At 47.0% G+C, this 15,510-nt stretch overlaps 1 long non-coding RNA gene across 1 annotated transcript in view; it reads left to right on the top strand.

The window, feature by feature from the left end:
- LOC115597948 overlaps nt 1–15,032 on the top strand; it is a 46,008-nt gene extending 30,976 nt beyond the window's left edge. Inside the window, exon 3 of the long non-coding RNA XR_003987288.1 lies at nt 14,743–15,032. This is a non-coding gene — a long non-coding RNA (uncharacterized LOC115597948). The remainder of the gene's footprint in view (nt 1–14,742) is intronic.
- Nucleotides 15,033–15,510: the final 478 nt, after the last annotated feature.

Below are 15,510 nucleotides of genomic sequence, written 5' to 3' on the forward strand. Positions count from 1 at the left end.
TAGCAAAGCTGTGTAAACAAATGACCTGTAGCCATAATCTTCTTTGGTTCCCCCTATTGATTTCACTCTGCTATTTGTCTGCCAAATATTAGCAAACCTTCCTTCAGAAATGGAGAAACTTTTGCATACTTCTTAGAGGGGGTGAGTCAGGGGAGACTGAAAAGGGTCTGATGGTATCTTGTGATCATACACTGGGATTGAGGATGTGTACTGGTTTGGACTGGGAGATTTGTGATGGATTGTGCTGGTTTGGCTTTGTGATGAAACCAGTGTTGATAACACACCAAGTTTTTAGTTATTACTGAACAGTGTTTCCACAGCCTCAAGGCCTTTTCTTCTTGGGGGTGCACAAGGAGTTGGGAGGAGACACAGCTGGGACAGCTAGCACCAAATGACCAAAGAGATTCTATATCATATGACATCATGATCAATAATAAAAGCTGGGGAAGAAGTAGGAAGGGGGGATGTTCAGAGTTGCAGCATTTGTCTTCCCAAGTCTCAAGATGGAGCTTGGCTTTCCTGGAGGTGGCTGAACACCTGCTTGCCAGTGGGAGGTAGTGGATGAATTCTTTGTTTTGCTTTTTCTTTACCTTTTAAACTGTCTTTATTTCAACCCACAAGCTTTCTCACTTTTACCCTTCCTACTCTCTCCCCTATCCCACTGGTGAGGGTTGAGTGAGTGTCTGTGTGGGGCTGAGCTGCTGGCCAGGGTTAAACCCTGACAGGAGGACAACCACATTGATATGGTTAATAAAACCTCTTCAAAGAATGTAATCCATGAGCCAATGACATTTTGATTTTGCAAGTGGACCTTTTGCACTCTATCAAGGGCACAACAGTTATGTGGACCTGTTCACTGCTGCATCTTGAAAGCCATTTTTGCCATGACTCCAATAAGTGGAGCTACTTTGAAGTGGCTTCCCAAGAGACTGCTCTTGCTCCACTGCTGTTAAAGGTTTTGTGTAAGTCATTTTGCAGTGATATAGAACATATAGGGGTGAGGAACCTTTTATGCCATTACAGATGACACAGAAATGTGCAGGCTAGCAAATAGGGAAGATATGGGTTACTCATACTGAGAGATATGGATCAGGTACTTAACTGGTCATGGTTCAGCAGGATGCTTTTAGTCCAGCTAAATTGAAGGGAATCCCTCTGGGAGTGAAAGGATGTAAGGCTGTGCTTACAGAAAAGCAAGACCTGTGTTTGCAAGCAGTGTCTTGAGGAAAGATTTCAGGGTCACCTGTGATAAGCTCTCAAGATGAGCTCTCACTGTGATGCCATGGTAGGGAGGTGGGAGGTGGGGGCAAGGCAGGGGGGTGGAGGAGAAAAATAAGATAATCTTCAGGTCAGTTAAAAAGGTAGGTAAAGTCAGCTGCAACAGGGAAAACAGTCTTGGGAGGAGAGCTGTGCTTGAATCCAGACATGTTGGAAGAAGAAGCATGAAGAAGAGCTCAGAGAGATACCCACAGCTGGACAATGGTACCAGGAAATCAAAGAAACCCAATAGCAAACTAGACCTGAGCTTCCTAAGGCTGGACACAGCTGAACACTGGGTTCAGTTGAACACTGGACCAAGAGAGGTTGGGCTTGGTTGGGTACCTCCAGACCAGCTGCCAAGCTTACCCTGTAGCTTGGCTTTGAAAAAACTTTATTTAAAGGTGGAGCTGGAGAAGTGGAGGCCTCCTGAACCAGTGAGGCTCTGGCTGTGATCCCCCACTTCCCCCACTTTCTGGCAGCTGTTGTTGGTCCACAGTAAAATAAACCTGATGAGCTTCAGGCCATCCTGAAGTGCAGCAGGAAGGACTCCTGTACAAGAATCTTTGGGTTTCATAAGAAACCAGCTCCTGGCTTACTGGCCTGTGATGCAGGAGGCCACTTAGATGAGCCACCCATTCCTTACATCAGAGATTCCTGCTGCCTGTGGGTGGGTGCAGATAAGGACACTCATGGGCATATGAGTGTGCAGGGATGCTCAGCCCTGCCAGTGACATCCAGGACAGCACTGTGACTGCTCTGTACACTCAGCCAGACAGATTTTTTTCATTTTTTTTCTCCCCCTCTTCATTTGCCCTTCAAATCCTTTGAAGCTCCCAATTTATACAAGCAGGAACCAGTTGCCTTTTGCTTCACCTGCAAAACAAAAGGAGACAGAGAAAGAGAGAGGATTGTGTATATATAAAGCAAAAACTCCAGAAGAACAACTTAACAGCTGACAGCCCAGACGAAGTCTCCCCCAGGGAAAGGAAAGCATTATATTAACCATGATCCACTAAGAAGCCTTGTGCATACATCACTTTCCAAAATGTTTTCAAAAGTTCATTAACTTCCAGTGGAAAGTTAGAGCTGCATCAGTTGCCTTGGAGCCATTTTTGCCAACTCCTGGCCCTGGCTGGGGAATACTTTGTTGATTTAGACGGGTCTATTAGAAAGTGTAAGTCTGCTGGGATAGATAAAAGGCAAAGCTTCACTCTCCAGAACATTTCCTTAGTGCAGCACTTTAAAAATTGCACGGGAAGCAGGCTCTGAATGCCTTGCTGCCTTTTAACGGCTGGACTTTCAGCTTGAATGTTTCAACTTGGTTAGTAACCTGTAAATGACACCAATAAAAAGGAATTTGAATGGGCAGAGGAGGAGAAAAAAGAAAAAGATGAGCTCCATCCAGCATTTCCACTGCTGCTGGGAATTTGTTTTTAACCAGTAATAAAAACACCTGGGTCTCAGGGAGTGCCATGTGCTGGAAGATTGGATGTCACGCATTTATCCATGGGAAAAAATGGGGTTTTTTTTGTTGGTTGGGTTTTTTTTCTGGGGGGGAGCAGGAGGAGGAGAAAGGAGTATGTTTGTAATATCAGGGAAAAGGAAAGGAGTGGGGTGACATATTTTCAGGATTGTCTCTGATGCTTTTTGGAGGTGCTCCCCCTCACCCGTGCTCCTGAAGCTTTAAATGCAGATGAATCAGAGCTTGGTTTGGGTTGGAAGGGGCCTTTAGAGGTCATAGAGTCCAAGCCACCTACAATGAGCAGGGTCACCTTCCCTTTGAGCTGCTCAGAGTCCCATCCAACCTGTCCTTGAATATTTCCAGGTCTCCTGCCACCACATCTCCTCCTCCCAGTGCCTCTTCTGCCTGGGACCTGTGCTGCCCACAGAGGAGCTGGGGATGCTGTGGCAGTATGACACCAGCTGGGTGCTGGGGACCCTCCTGCCCCTGAGCTCTGCTCCTGCCACCATCCAGGTGGCTTTTGGTGCTGTTCTTCCTGGAGCTGACAGAGGGGAAATGGAGAAGATCCTGGACAAGGAGGCACAGCCTGTCCTAAACACATTGCCTTGTGAAATTGTTACCTAGGCTTGGCTGCAGCTTTTGGGGACACCCCTCTCTCCATCCCCTCTCCCCCCAGATCATTCCATTTTCCATTTTTGTTCTCATTTCTTTCATGACCCCAGCTGCCAAACTTTCCTCAGATACTGTATTTCCCCTTCCTTTTTATTTTCTTTTGCTCCAATCTGACCATTGCAACACAAGAAAAAAAGAAAGGGATTTAAAAAAGGAAGGAGACAGTCAAGCTGTCATCTTCATTTGAAATCAAGAATAATACAAAGTATTTGCTAAATGTATTTAATGTATTTATCCTTTTTTCTTTTTTTTTCTTTCTAACTTCTCAATCAGTCCAAATACTGCTCGATGGACAAAGAGAAAGTGCTGTATTTTCTGGCTCTGACATACGTTGCACGCTGTTAAGCCTACTACATATTTATTTAAAATATTAATGCAAATGACAGAGGGCTGCTGGTTGATAAGTGTGTTCACAGGAGACTTTTGTGCACTTTGCCTTCTGTCACTCTCCAAGCCTCTCCTTATTGGAAGGAGAAATATACTGGAGTGTAAAGGTTTGCTTCCTAGCCTATAGGAATTTTTAATTACCATTTTGACAGAGAACAAGTTTAACTGGCTCTTCAACCACAGACTATAAGGTCATTGCTATCACAGACCATAAAGAAGATACAAAAATGAGGTAATAAAGTATATGGGCTGTATATGTCTGGTAATTTAACATTATTCTTGTAACCCTGTGAGTCACCTGTGACTAATTTAAAAATGCTGATGCACTTAGATGAAAGCCACAGTAAACCACCTAAATCAGAGCCTGAGAGCAGTAAACACTGGGGGCAAGGGGGGAGGATGGAGGCGAGGAGTGGATCCAAGCTTTTATCTGAAAAGATGCAATCAAGATGTGGCTTCAGCCCGTGGTGGTTCACAGACCCTGAGGAGCTGCCTGCTGTGCACAAGCATCCTGAGCTGCTGATCCCCCACTGCAGGGTGCCCCACTGCCCTACAACCAGGCAAATTCAAGGCAAATTCAGAGGCTTTGTGGTAAAGACAGGCTCCCAGGGCTGACAACCAGTCCCAGGGGAGCTATGTCCTGGTCTCTCACTGAATGGTGAGTACTGGGTACCTGGTTCCAGGGCAGCATCTCTCCAGCTGCTGTTTTATTCCAAAGCAAGGGATTCACAGAGAAATGAGCTGCTGTTTCTGCTGTGCTGTGGCTGAGAGAGACTGATGGGGTCTGGTTTGAAGAACTGGTCTTTTGGTATCTTTTTCTCCCCTCTGTCCTTTTCCAACAGGGGTTTGTTTGGTTTTCAGCCATTGCTGTCAGGGGGAGGGAGGTGGCAGAAGCTTTTCTTGCAGGTAGACAATGTCCTCAGGCAGGTTCCACAGTGGCAGAGAGCCAATAAAATGATCAGAGGGCTGAGCACCTCCCCTCTGAAGCCAAGCTGAGGAAGTTGGGGTTGTTCAGCCTGGAGAAAAAGAGGCTCTGGAGTGACCTTAGAGCAACCTTACAATATCTGAGGGGGGCTACAAGAAAGCTGGGGATGGGCTATTGTCAGGGTGGTGTAGTGAGAGGATAAGGGGAAAGGGTTTCAAACTTGGAGGGGAGATTTAGGTTAGACATTAGGGAAAAAATCTTTCCTGGGAGGGTGGTGAGACACTGGCACAGGTTGCCCAAGGAAGTTGTGGGTGCCCCATCCTGGGAAGTGTTCAAGGCCAGGTTGGATGGGGTATTGAGCAGCCTGGTGAGGTGGGAGGTGTCCCTGCCCATGCAGGGGAGTTGGAACTCGATGGTCTTTAATATCCCTTCCAGCTCAAACCATTCTGTGATTCCATGATTTCCCCAGCAGACAGGTGCCAGGGCTGGGTTGCACAGAACGGTGCTGGGTGTGCCAAGCTGCCCATGTGTCCTCTGTGCCCCTTTGCCACAGGGACTGAGCTCTCAGCCAGGTTACAGAGTCCTTTCTGCCCTGGTGAAACCAATGGAAATAAGCTCAGCTTCCCAAAATCCTGTTTGTCCCCATCTCTCCCAGCTGCACGTTCCCACTCCCTGCCTGGCAGTGACCCATGCACAGCTCACCCAGGGTGACTCGGTTCAGGGAAATGAACCAGCAGGAAATTGTTTGCTTGTTTGGGATGGTTTTTGCTGGCTTAGATCTCCAGAGCAGCTACTCACAGAGGGAAAGCAGGTGCCTCCAGAGAGAGGATGGAGATCAGGCCGGACTGGAATGGAGGGCTGGTGATGCTAAACCCATTGGGTTAAAGACTTAAGGAATGTTGCACGTCTGGAGAGATGTCTTTGTTCCCCATCTTTCTTACCCCACATGAGGATCCAATGAGACTTTTTGCATTTTTTTTTCCATGCAGAATAGGCACCAGAGTGACATTTCTAGCTGTAATACCTCAGTTACTTTCTATCCACAAAGAAAATTTCCAAAGTAGCTTGAAGACAAATATTACCCCTAATACCATCCTTTTGAGTTGTGAATTAGTGCTGGCTCTGATCACCCCAACTCTGGAACTCTCTTTTGGGTAGAACGAGGTGAATTCCTGCTTTAGAAAGCAGGAAAGGAAAGCAGATCCCTAATGACAGGGGCTGGGGACACTTGAAGGAAACAGCTCCGGTCGATAGATATTGATCCCCCTCTTCAGTGTTCTCAGCCCGAGCAGGCTGGAGAAGAAAAAGCCTTTTGTTCCTCCTGGGAAGAAGTGGGAGGCTGGGTTGTGCTAGGTGGAACCAGGGACAGATGGACCAGAGTGTTTGGGGTTTTTTTTGATGTGTGTGCTCTATAGCAACAGAAGAGGTTGGTCCATGGCGGGGAGGAATGGATGCTCCCACGTTGCACAGCTCCAAAAGCACGTTCCTGTTATGTTTTAGCAGAGTAACCCAGTGTAGTATTACCCAGGCACATCCCCATGAAACGTGCCACTGGATTTTGGAAACCATACTATTCTGGCTGGTGGTAAGGGGAAGGTCTGCCTTGATCTGCTTTGCCCTGCTGGTAAATTTGCTCCTGGGTACAAAGAATTTCTGTACAGCAAAAAAAATTTCTGTACAACTCTGGGGGCTTCCTCAGAAGGCAGATGCAAGAAGAGAGGCACAATGGACCAGAGGTTGCCATAAATTCAGAGTCCTTCAGGAAAGATGTTGGAGGATGAGCCCTGAAGGTTATCCAAAAGACCCCCCCAGGGCAGGTAGGAGAGGAGTGAACTTCTGTTAGAGGCTGGATTTGTCCTCCTAGTCTCAGAAGAGAAGGTGATCATCTCAGCAAAACATCTTCCCTTATTCACTCCTTCCTTGACGTAGACATCAGACCCATCGTGCCATCTCTGGACATGGAATCTGGAAATGCAGGTTTCCCTCCCTTCTCTGACCTGGCCCATGGGATGGTTTGAGCTGAGTCACTCCACCTCTCCCTGCTTCCCTTTCCCGTGGGTGCTTTGCCTTGCCACATGAGCCTTCAAGCTCTTTGCTGGCAGCACTGCCCCTTGTGTGTTTGGTCCACATGTAGCCCGAGACATCCAAACCCACCATGACCTCCAGCCCTCAGTGCAGTGCAGATAAAGAGGATTTATTTCAGGTGGGCTTCACAAAAAAAGCCTCGGTATCAAGCACCCACATTTCTTAGTTCCCTGGGAATGTAATTTATGCCTCCTCTCCCCCCCATGAAATTACAACATTTGGTTTCACTATGACAGTTTAAAAAAGGAACAGCCTTACCTGAGTGTCTTCACAGAATAGCAAAGTCTGACAAAATGCAACAAGTCCCAGGGAAAGATCTCAAGCACTTTTGACATAAACGATAATAACATTTTCATCTGAGCCCTCAGCATTTACAAATGGTGATTTAAAAGGAGATGTGGGGGGGAAAGGAACAAGCTGTTTGCTTAGACTTGGTGAAAAATAGGAGAGTGTCATTGAAAGATATGTTTTTGAGACAAAAGTTGTGTTTTGATGGAATCTCATATTTCATTAAGAAATATCTCTTGCTTGCAATACATAAATTGATTGGTCCTGTTCCTGTTGAATCCCAGTAAGATTTTTAGTGCTGGGCAAAAGCAGAGAGAGAGAGAGACCCAGCCTGTTATAATCAGTTTCCTACCATGCAGCCCAACTCTTATCTCTCACTTTTGATTTCTTTGCTTTGTAATGAATATTTTGAGAAATGGAGGCAAAGCCTGGGAGTGAAATTGCCCAGTGTGTGACTTTCTGACATATAATCAATTGTCTGCTCACTGACTACAGACGAGCTGTGTTAATATGTCCATGAAGTCCTTCAATTTATCAGGCAGGGCAGCAGCATCCCTGAACCTGGAGCTGGCTGGCAATAATAGAGGGGAGCAAAGGAACTGAATGCAGCCACTCTTGCCTGAACTAACTCATCATTCAGTCTATATTCATGGATTAGCCTGTACTGGGTCTTTCAGCCTCTGGCTCACTTTTAAATTGTCAATTGGTTTTCACTCAGGATGTGTGAAAAGCGTTTGGGTACAGAAGGGGTTAAGCAGTGTATAGTAATGAGGTACTGCTAGATATTATTATTATTATCATCAAAAAATTGTGGTCAGGATGTCGAGGGAGAGGATTCTCCCCTTCTGTTCCACTTTTCTGAGACCTCCTCTTCCAGTGCTGTGTCCAGTTCTGGGCCCCCAAACACAGGAAGGACACGGAGCTGTTGGAGGGAGTCCAGAGGAAGTCAGGAAGATGATCAGAGGGCTGGAGCAGCTCTGCTATGGACACAGACTGAGAAAGATTAGGTTGTTCAGAATGGAAAAGGGAAGGCTCCAGGGAGACTTTAAAGCACCTTCCAGTGCTTGAAGAGACTACAGGAATGCCAGAGAGGGACTTTTTACAAGGTCGTGGAGTGATTGGATGAGGGGAAGGATTTCTAACTGAAAGAGAGGAGATTTAGATGAGACATTAGGAAGAAATTCTTTTCTATGAGTGTAGTGGGTTGCCCAGAGAAGCTGTGGTTGGACCATCCCTGGAAGTGCTCAGAGCCAGGTTGGATGAGGCTTTGAGCAAGCTGGTCTAGTGGGAGGTGTCCCTGGCCATGGCAGAGAGTTGCAACTATGTGATCTCTAAGGTCCCTTCCAACCCAAACTATTCTGTGATTCTATTATTCCTTTTTTTGTGAAAATTTCAGAAGAAAAACCTGGCAGAACTTTATGGGAAAAATTCCTTTTTGGTATATTGATGATTGACTGAATCACCCAAACCCATTAAACTGTCTTATCTTGCAGCCAGCTGTGACACATGCATTGCCCAGTCTTAAAGTAAAATCATGTGGGAATCCTTTTTTAAAAAAAAAGATTAAACCACATCAGAGATCCTATTGGAGACCTGTCAGGAAAAACCTTAGAGTACAATGGACCTGTTTGAGTCTCAGGGTTTTAAAATACTTGGATGCTGGGCACCTGTATGGGAATCAGGCAAGGAGCTGGGATCAGGCATCTCACCAGGCTGAGACACCAGGTGGCCATGGCAAGATGGTGGCAGCAGCTGAGGTGACACAAGACACAAAATTAATCAGTTTTCTTCTCATCTTTCTTCCAAACATGCCCTGGACCACAGGCAGGATGAGTTTGCCCTTTGCAAGCAGCCAAGCTTTCTCCCTTGTTTTGCCCTTTAGCAATGGTAATCAGAGCATTTTTTCTGCCGAGATTTTTCTTATTTTTCCTTTGTTTTCTGGTGGTTTTTTTTCCCCCCCCAGTCCCTCTTTATCTGTGTGCTTCAAGGATTTTAGCTGGAGAGTGAATTGTACTCTCCAGAGTGAGGTGAGCTGAGCACCCCTCATCCATACAAACTTTCCTGGGCTGCAGCCTGCAGTGCAGCTGGAGCTTGCACTAGATTAAAGAAAAATATTATGGAGGTTTTTAATTTCCCTGTGTAGAGCTGGGAGATGAAGAGCCACCAAGAGAGGAGTTTGCCAGGGGCAGGGAGTAGATGAGAATGTCAAGGCCAGTGAGAAACTACTGAGAAGTACTGGAGCAGCATATTTATTCGAAAGGAGTTCTCATCTCCAGCACTTGCTGCTCTGGGCACTGAGCTGGAGTATGAAATGAGGTCCCCAGGGTCCTACCAACATGAAAACATCTAAAGAGCAGTGCTCATTTACAGCTCTATGGCTGTTGTCACTCCTAGTCTCCCCACATTTTCCATGTGAGAGGAATGAATCTTGAGGATGGGGCCTCCACTGCCAGCTGCCATGCAGGTTGCAAGGTGTTTTTTGGAGTGATGTTGGGTGATTCTTGAAGATGATGTGACCATCATTTTGCCTAGCTTGCTGCATTATCCATCATCTTTCAGTGGCTACAGCAAGCACACCTGGATTTATCTTCCAGGGCCTTAGTTTGTATCACTGGGCTTTTCACAGTGTTTCTTTTCTGGATGGGAAATAGTTTTCAAAAGCACTGACATAACCTAGATCCTCAGAAGAAAACTGCCAAGCAGTTTTGACAAGACTTTTCAACTCTTACTTTCTTCTCATGGTTCAGTGAAACAACAAAAAAATCTGTCTTAAAAACTTTAAAAAATACTTATTTTTAGTGTCCTCTCCTTTATACCTGTGAGTGTACATGCTTACTGATTTCAAACAAATTTGTCTCAGAGTCTTCTGAGTGTTCTGAGGGAAAAGAAGACTGAATTAAGGCACCCATATGGGTGATACTCCTAATACATCCCCCGGTGTGGGAACAAGGCTCACCCTTTCAAACCCCCATCTTTCAAGCTTACTTCTCTCTGCTGCACCAAAATCCTGGGACACAGATGCAAAGGAATCCAGGTTTCCTCAATTTCTGCTTCCTGCCAAACCTTTGGGGGGGATGTCTGGCTAACATTTGGGATTTTAGAAATGAAAAAGGAGCTGAAGGCTCATACCCCTGGGGCACATCAAAATACCAGAGAGCTTTGGTGCTGCTCACTCCTTCCCATTGCCCTGGTTAACTGGAATGAGCTCGTTTGAGAATGTCTTTTATCTGGTTGTCACATCCATGCTTAGTGTGAACAGAATAGCAGAAGAACAATGGCCTTTGATGGGGATTTATGAAGGTCTTAATTTTCCAAGGGTGGAAATGTGGACACAGAGGACCCCTGGGAAAGTCTGCTTGGTGGGTACCCATAAGTATGGAGACCTGGAGGAAACAGAACTACTAAAGGGCAAAGAAACAGTTCCAGAGAGGAGACAGGGAGGAAGCAGATGCACCTTCCCTGAGTGGTCTCTCTCCTTTAGGATCAGTGGATATAAAGGTCTCTCCCTAAAGCAGCAAGCAGGCTGGAAATGGATGGAAAAGCCCATGGCTGAATTGTCAGGTTGCTACCAAAGTCTGGTGTCACAGATGCCATTTTAGATGACCCTGGTTACTGAGTTGGACACAAAGCTTCTGGATCGCTGGCAAGGCCTTTTGGATGAGGTGAGACCAGCTCCATCAGCACTTTGGGGTTCCAGTGGGCAGAGTGACCCCAGATATCACAAACATGTTATGTTATGTCTGTTACAACCATTCCTTTACTTCAAACAACAAGATCAGCATTTCCCTGCAAAACCCAGTCCTGAGGGGAGTGTTTTGGAGATGGTGCAACCCCAGCAGATGGCCACAGGGAGAAGGAACCCTCAAACCCCACTGCTAAAAGATCTGGTAACTCCTCCTTGAGATTTTAGGATGGGAGGTGGGACAAAGCAACATCTCTTCAGGGTATGGAAATAGGGTGGTCAAAGTGCACCTTAGGATTTAGAGACAATTTGTGAATGGGTGCAGCGGAGGAAGGGATGCAGGTCCAGGTTTTCTGTTCCTGCAGGAGAAAAGAGGCTGCAGCTAAAGAGCCTGTGAGTCCCCTTTGCTGGGCCAGTCCTCTCAGGCTTGTGCAGTGCTGGATGCTCTTTTCCTCTCTCTTGAGGAAGCTCCAGCACTTGGGAGAAGGAGAGTACACAATCAAGGCAGACAGTGACTTGTTTAGGATGGGGTACAGGAACTGGCCATGCCTGCTGCTTCAGGGAGAGAGGCAGATGGTCTGATCCCTGCCAGTGCCATGGCATCTCATGAGGTCAGAAGCTACTTGCTGGATCCTGAAGCTCCTCTGCACCAACTGATGTGCAAGGAGGTCTCTTCCTCTCCCTCTGTGCCTCTCCTTGGCCTGGATCCCCACTACTCCCCTTAGAGATGTTTTCTCCAGCTCAGTCTCCTGTCAGACCCTTGTCAGGTCTGCAAGAGCTACAGTAAATATCAGCTCCTTCTGTCACAGGGGAAAAGTGTTGGTGATGAGGGATGGAAAATGCATGTGAAGGATCATGGGGCAGAAACATGGTAGCAGAAAGATTTTGGGACTTTGTCCCTAAATGGTACCTTCCCATTCCTGTATCTTCTTCCCCATATCTCCATGGCAAGTTTTGGTCCTTCCCAGCACAGTGGGATGCTCAAAGCAAACCCATAATTTCCCTGTTCTTTCCCAGGTGAAGGGCTGCAGGGCACAGGTGTCCTCACAGCAGAGTGGGATGCAAAGGGTGGGTTGAAGAGTGTCCAAGGATATGTCTATACTATTAAATAAAATAGGGCAGGGCTTGCTGCCTGGCATGGGCAGCAGCTGGTAGAGCTTCCATGACCATGCATAACTCCCTTTCTCTTCAGAACAGGGTGGCTGCACCAAACCATCCATCAAGGACATGTTCTTGGCTCAAGCATCAGCCTGAACTTGGGCTTATGGCAAGAGCTTGACCAGGGAGTCCTGTCCCAGTGTTGTGGTCTGGGTGATCACAGGGCATGCAGGGGATATGCCTCAGTTTACCAAGTTCAGTGATCTTTGAGTATCCCCACACCAGTTATTATGCTTATAGACTTGGGTTCCTTTGCTCTGCTGGAGGAATGGGGGAAGTATCATGTGGTGGGTGAACACCTGCTGCTGTTTGTTGTGCATCAGGTTTAGAGGCTCCAGCTGGAATGCTGGGGAGGTATAAATTCATAGGAAGGATCCAGCCAGTCCTGGCATTGCTTTGCCATCAGACTGTGTGGAAGTGGAAAAAAAAAGATCCAAGGGACTTCATGATACAAGTGGGGCAATGAGGTCTGGAGGGACCCAGCAACTGCTGGAAATGCTGAAGGAGGGTGACCACAGGGAGCTGTGATTTTATGGTTTGCTAAGAGATGGATTCTGGCTGACAAGGGATGGGCAGGCAAGGCTGGGGTTATCTCCTCTCTAATGAAGCTGTCAGTGAAGCAGCAATCAGAGTGCACTCACTTCCCCAAAGTAGGCTAATCTGGCTGAAGAGATTATGTTTTTTGACACTTTCAGACCTGCCTGAGAAACTGACAGTCTTCTTGACTGAGGAAAGAAAAAAATGGATAAGAGAAATAGTATATTACATACCATTACAGGGTGGTAGGGAGGTTCTGAGAAGAGAGGCAATGTGAGGGTGAGGCTTTGCCCCCACTACCATGGGGAAGGCACCTTCTCTGCCTCAGAATCCCCACCACACCACACCCTGCTTCACTGCACACTTGGGCAGACCCTGTGGACCTCCTTCCAGCATCACCTCTGTTATGCAGAAGTTTATCCTCACCATAGGCAGTGGAAGTCAATTTCCAGGTCACCATGGGTGCCCTGTCCTTCCCACAGATGGCTGGGGGTAGCACTGGGGAAGGGGAACTGGAAGTCTCCTACCCTGACAGGAGGAGACTGGGACTCAGATCTGCAATGAGAGTGGGTGCGTGGTGCAAGCTGGGTGTAGCACATCTGTGTTGGCTGGAAAAAATGTGGTGAAAATCCCAGCAGAGCTACATGCAAGGAGAGAGGAGAGGAAAGAGCATTGGGGATGTTGATTGACAATGTCTTGGCATGCTTACAGAATCCAAGCAAAGTCCTTTGGCCAAAGCACTTATCCAGTGTCCAGCAGGATAGGTTTCTTCCTCAAGGGGTGAATATGGGCAGAGGAAACTCTCATATTCACCTTCAGTTCTCCAATTGCAGCTTATTCCTGATGCAAACATTAGGAGCCTTCTCCTACCAAAGCACTGAGAGCAGCCCCCTCTGCATCTCAGGGCTGTGATATCTGGGAGATAAAGCCAGTCCGTGGGGCTCACTGCCAGCAGCCATGCTGCTGAAAGGATGTCCTGCCCCAGGATGGCTGCAGTGCCAGCTGCACCAGGACAGATGTGGGACCCAGCCAGCTGTGGGACCCCCTGTGAGACCACAGCATCCCTTGCTGCCACTGCACCCCAATGCTGCATGGGGCAGGGCAACAAGAATCAAAGCCTGAACCCAAGGAGTGTTTTGGCTCCAGCTCTGCCCACCAAGGCTTGGACTCTGCAAAGCAAACAGATGCATTCCCAACCTGATGCTGGAGCCAAATTATTCTGCAATTTGGGAAGGAATTTGATTGCACAGCCCAGCTCGAGTGTTATCACCCCAGCCAGGTCCAGGGATGAGTAGAAACTGGAGCTGGGATGAGGCCAATGAGACCAAGCACTGGGCTAAATGTGCATCTCTGGAACACTTGGAGCCCTGACTTTTATTTGTATTTCTTTACAGCTTATCATGTTTGCACTAGGGCTCCGCAGATAACAATCTATTAACAGTAAAGTGAATTAGATCACTGCCTGGTTATTTCACTCAGCTGAGGCCAAACTGCTCTTGTCCATTCAGGAAATTTGTGTTACTTTATTCTCTCTGTGCAGGAAAGCATGTCACTCTAATTACCTCCCATCTCATTCAGCCCCAGCAACTCTGAAACGTTTGTGAGGCAGGAGGAGAGCTATAACCTCATTAGAGCATGTTATCCTAAGAGATCAGACACTGGCAAGGGTTTGTTGTGACGAGCCCTTCACAGCTGTTTTCTTTTGAAACTATAAAAGGGGAAGAGGACTGGGAAGCTGGGGATGGGGAAGCCTTGAAAGAATCCCTTCCAGTAGCAAGGACCATAAGCAAGTGCACAGGGTTGCACCCTGCTTGTCACTGGGTTGGCAAAAGGGAACGGAAACCTGGAGGGGGCTGTAGGGATGTAAAGTCAGCTTCACACCCTAAAATGGTCCATTCCTCACCAAAAGCGAACAGACCTTTTGGGCAGCAGATAAGCTGCCAGTGCAGGGTGAGTGGAGAAGGCTGGTGAGCAGCAGGAGGGTATGTTTGGGGTGGGATGGAGTTGGGCTTTGGTGCTAAACAATCCTTTCCCCAAACCCTCTGGGGAGGGGATCTCTGATCCATTTGCTTAACAAATACTTTTGTGGTTTTTTCTTCCCCTATCATGAATATTTCTGATGAAAGCAGGAATTTTTTATTCCGCTCTAACTACAGCAAAGTAAAATGCCAAGCAAGCTGACCAGTTTTTGCAAGCCATTAACCAAATTAACAAAAAAAAAAAACCAATTTGGTTTTGGTTTGATGGGGACATTTTAAATGAAAAGTCTGTTTCATTCTGGGTTAGGACAGAAGCAACTTGAAGAAGTCATGGACCTGCCAGGAGGAGTGACCATGTGGAGGAGCAGAGCAAGGCAGCTGAGATGGGGAGGGATGTCTCTAACCCTGTGCCCAAACCTTGGAGAAGGAGCCTGCCCAGGGCCAGCCATGCTGATGGGGACTTGGGACCAGCTGGTCATGGCAAGTGAGCACAACCCTGCCCCAACACCTGATGAAACAGAGCTTTATAGTTACAAGCAGAACACCTTCTTGTTGATAACCATTCCCTAAGTGTTTAATAAAAGCTACTGAGCAGCTTCCCAATGAATCTGAATCTCTTCCATTGTGATTTGTGATAAACTTAAATGATCCCTTTTACTATTTGCTGTTGGAGAGAAGCTGAAGCCATTAATGTTTAATGAAGTCAGAGCCCACGAGCAGCTCATTGCTGCTGCATGTGCCAGGCCCATTGTGGCAAAGACACAAATCCCACCTTGGTAAGGGTGTCCAGAAAGATTTTGGCAATTTATCGATGGAAGCAATTTAATAGGGCATTAATTTAAATAGTCAGGACAGGAGTGTGCCCAGGCAAGTCAGCTTCCAGGAGCAAAGGAGTTAATGCAGAACCACTGAACCATAGGATGCAGCCCTGGAAGTGGAGGGATTTAAGGGGGGACACGAGAACTGTTGCTTGGAGATGTTTTTTCTCAGTTGGATTACCACAGCCAGAGAAATGGAAATGTTCCTTGCTCAGTGCTTCAGCAGCTTCTTGACTTAAAGTTCCTTTGACCCTACC

Source organism: Calypte anna, chromosome 2 (genome assembly GCF_003957555.1).
Source record: "Calypte anna isolate BGI_N300 chromosome 2, bCalAnn1_v1.p, whole genome shotgun sequence".
NCBI classification, from domain to species: Eukaryota; Metazoa; Chordata; class Aves; order Apodiformes; family Trochilidae; genus Calypte; species Calypte anna.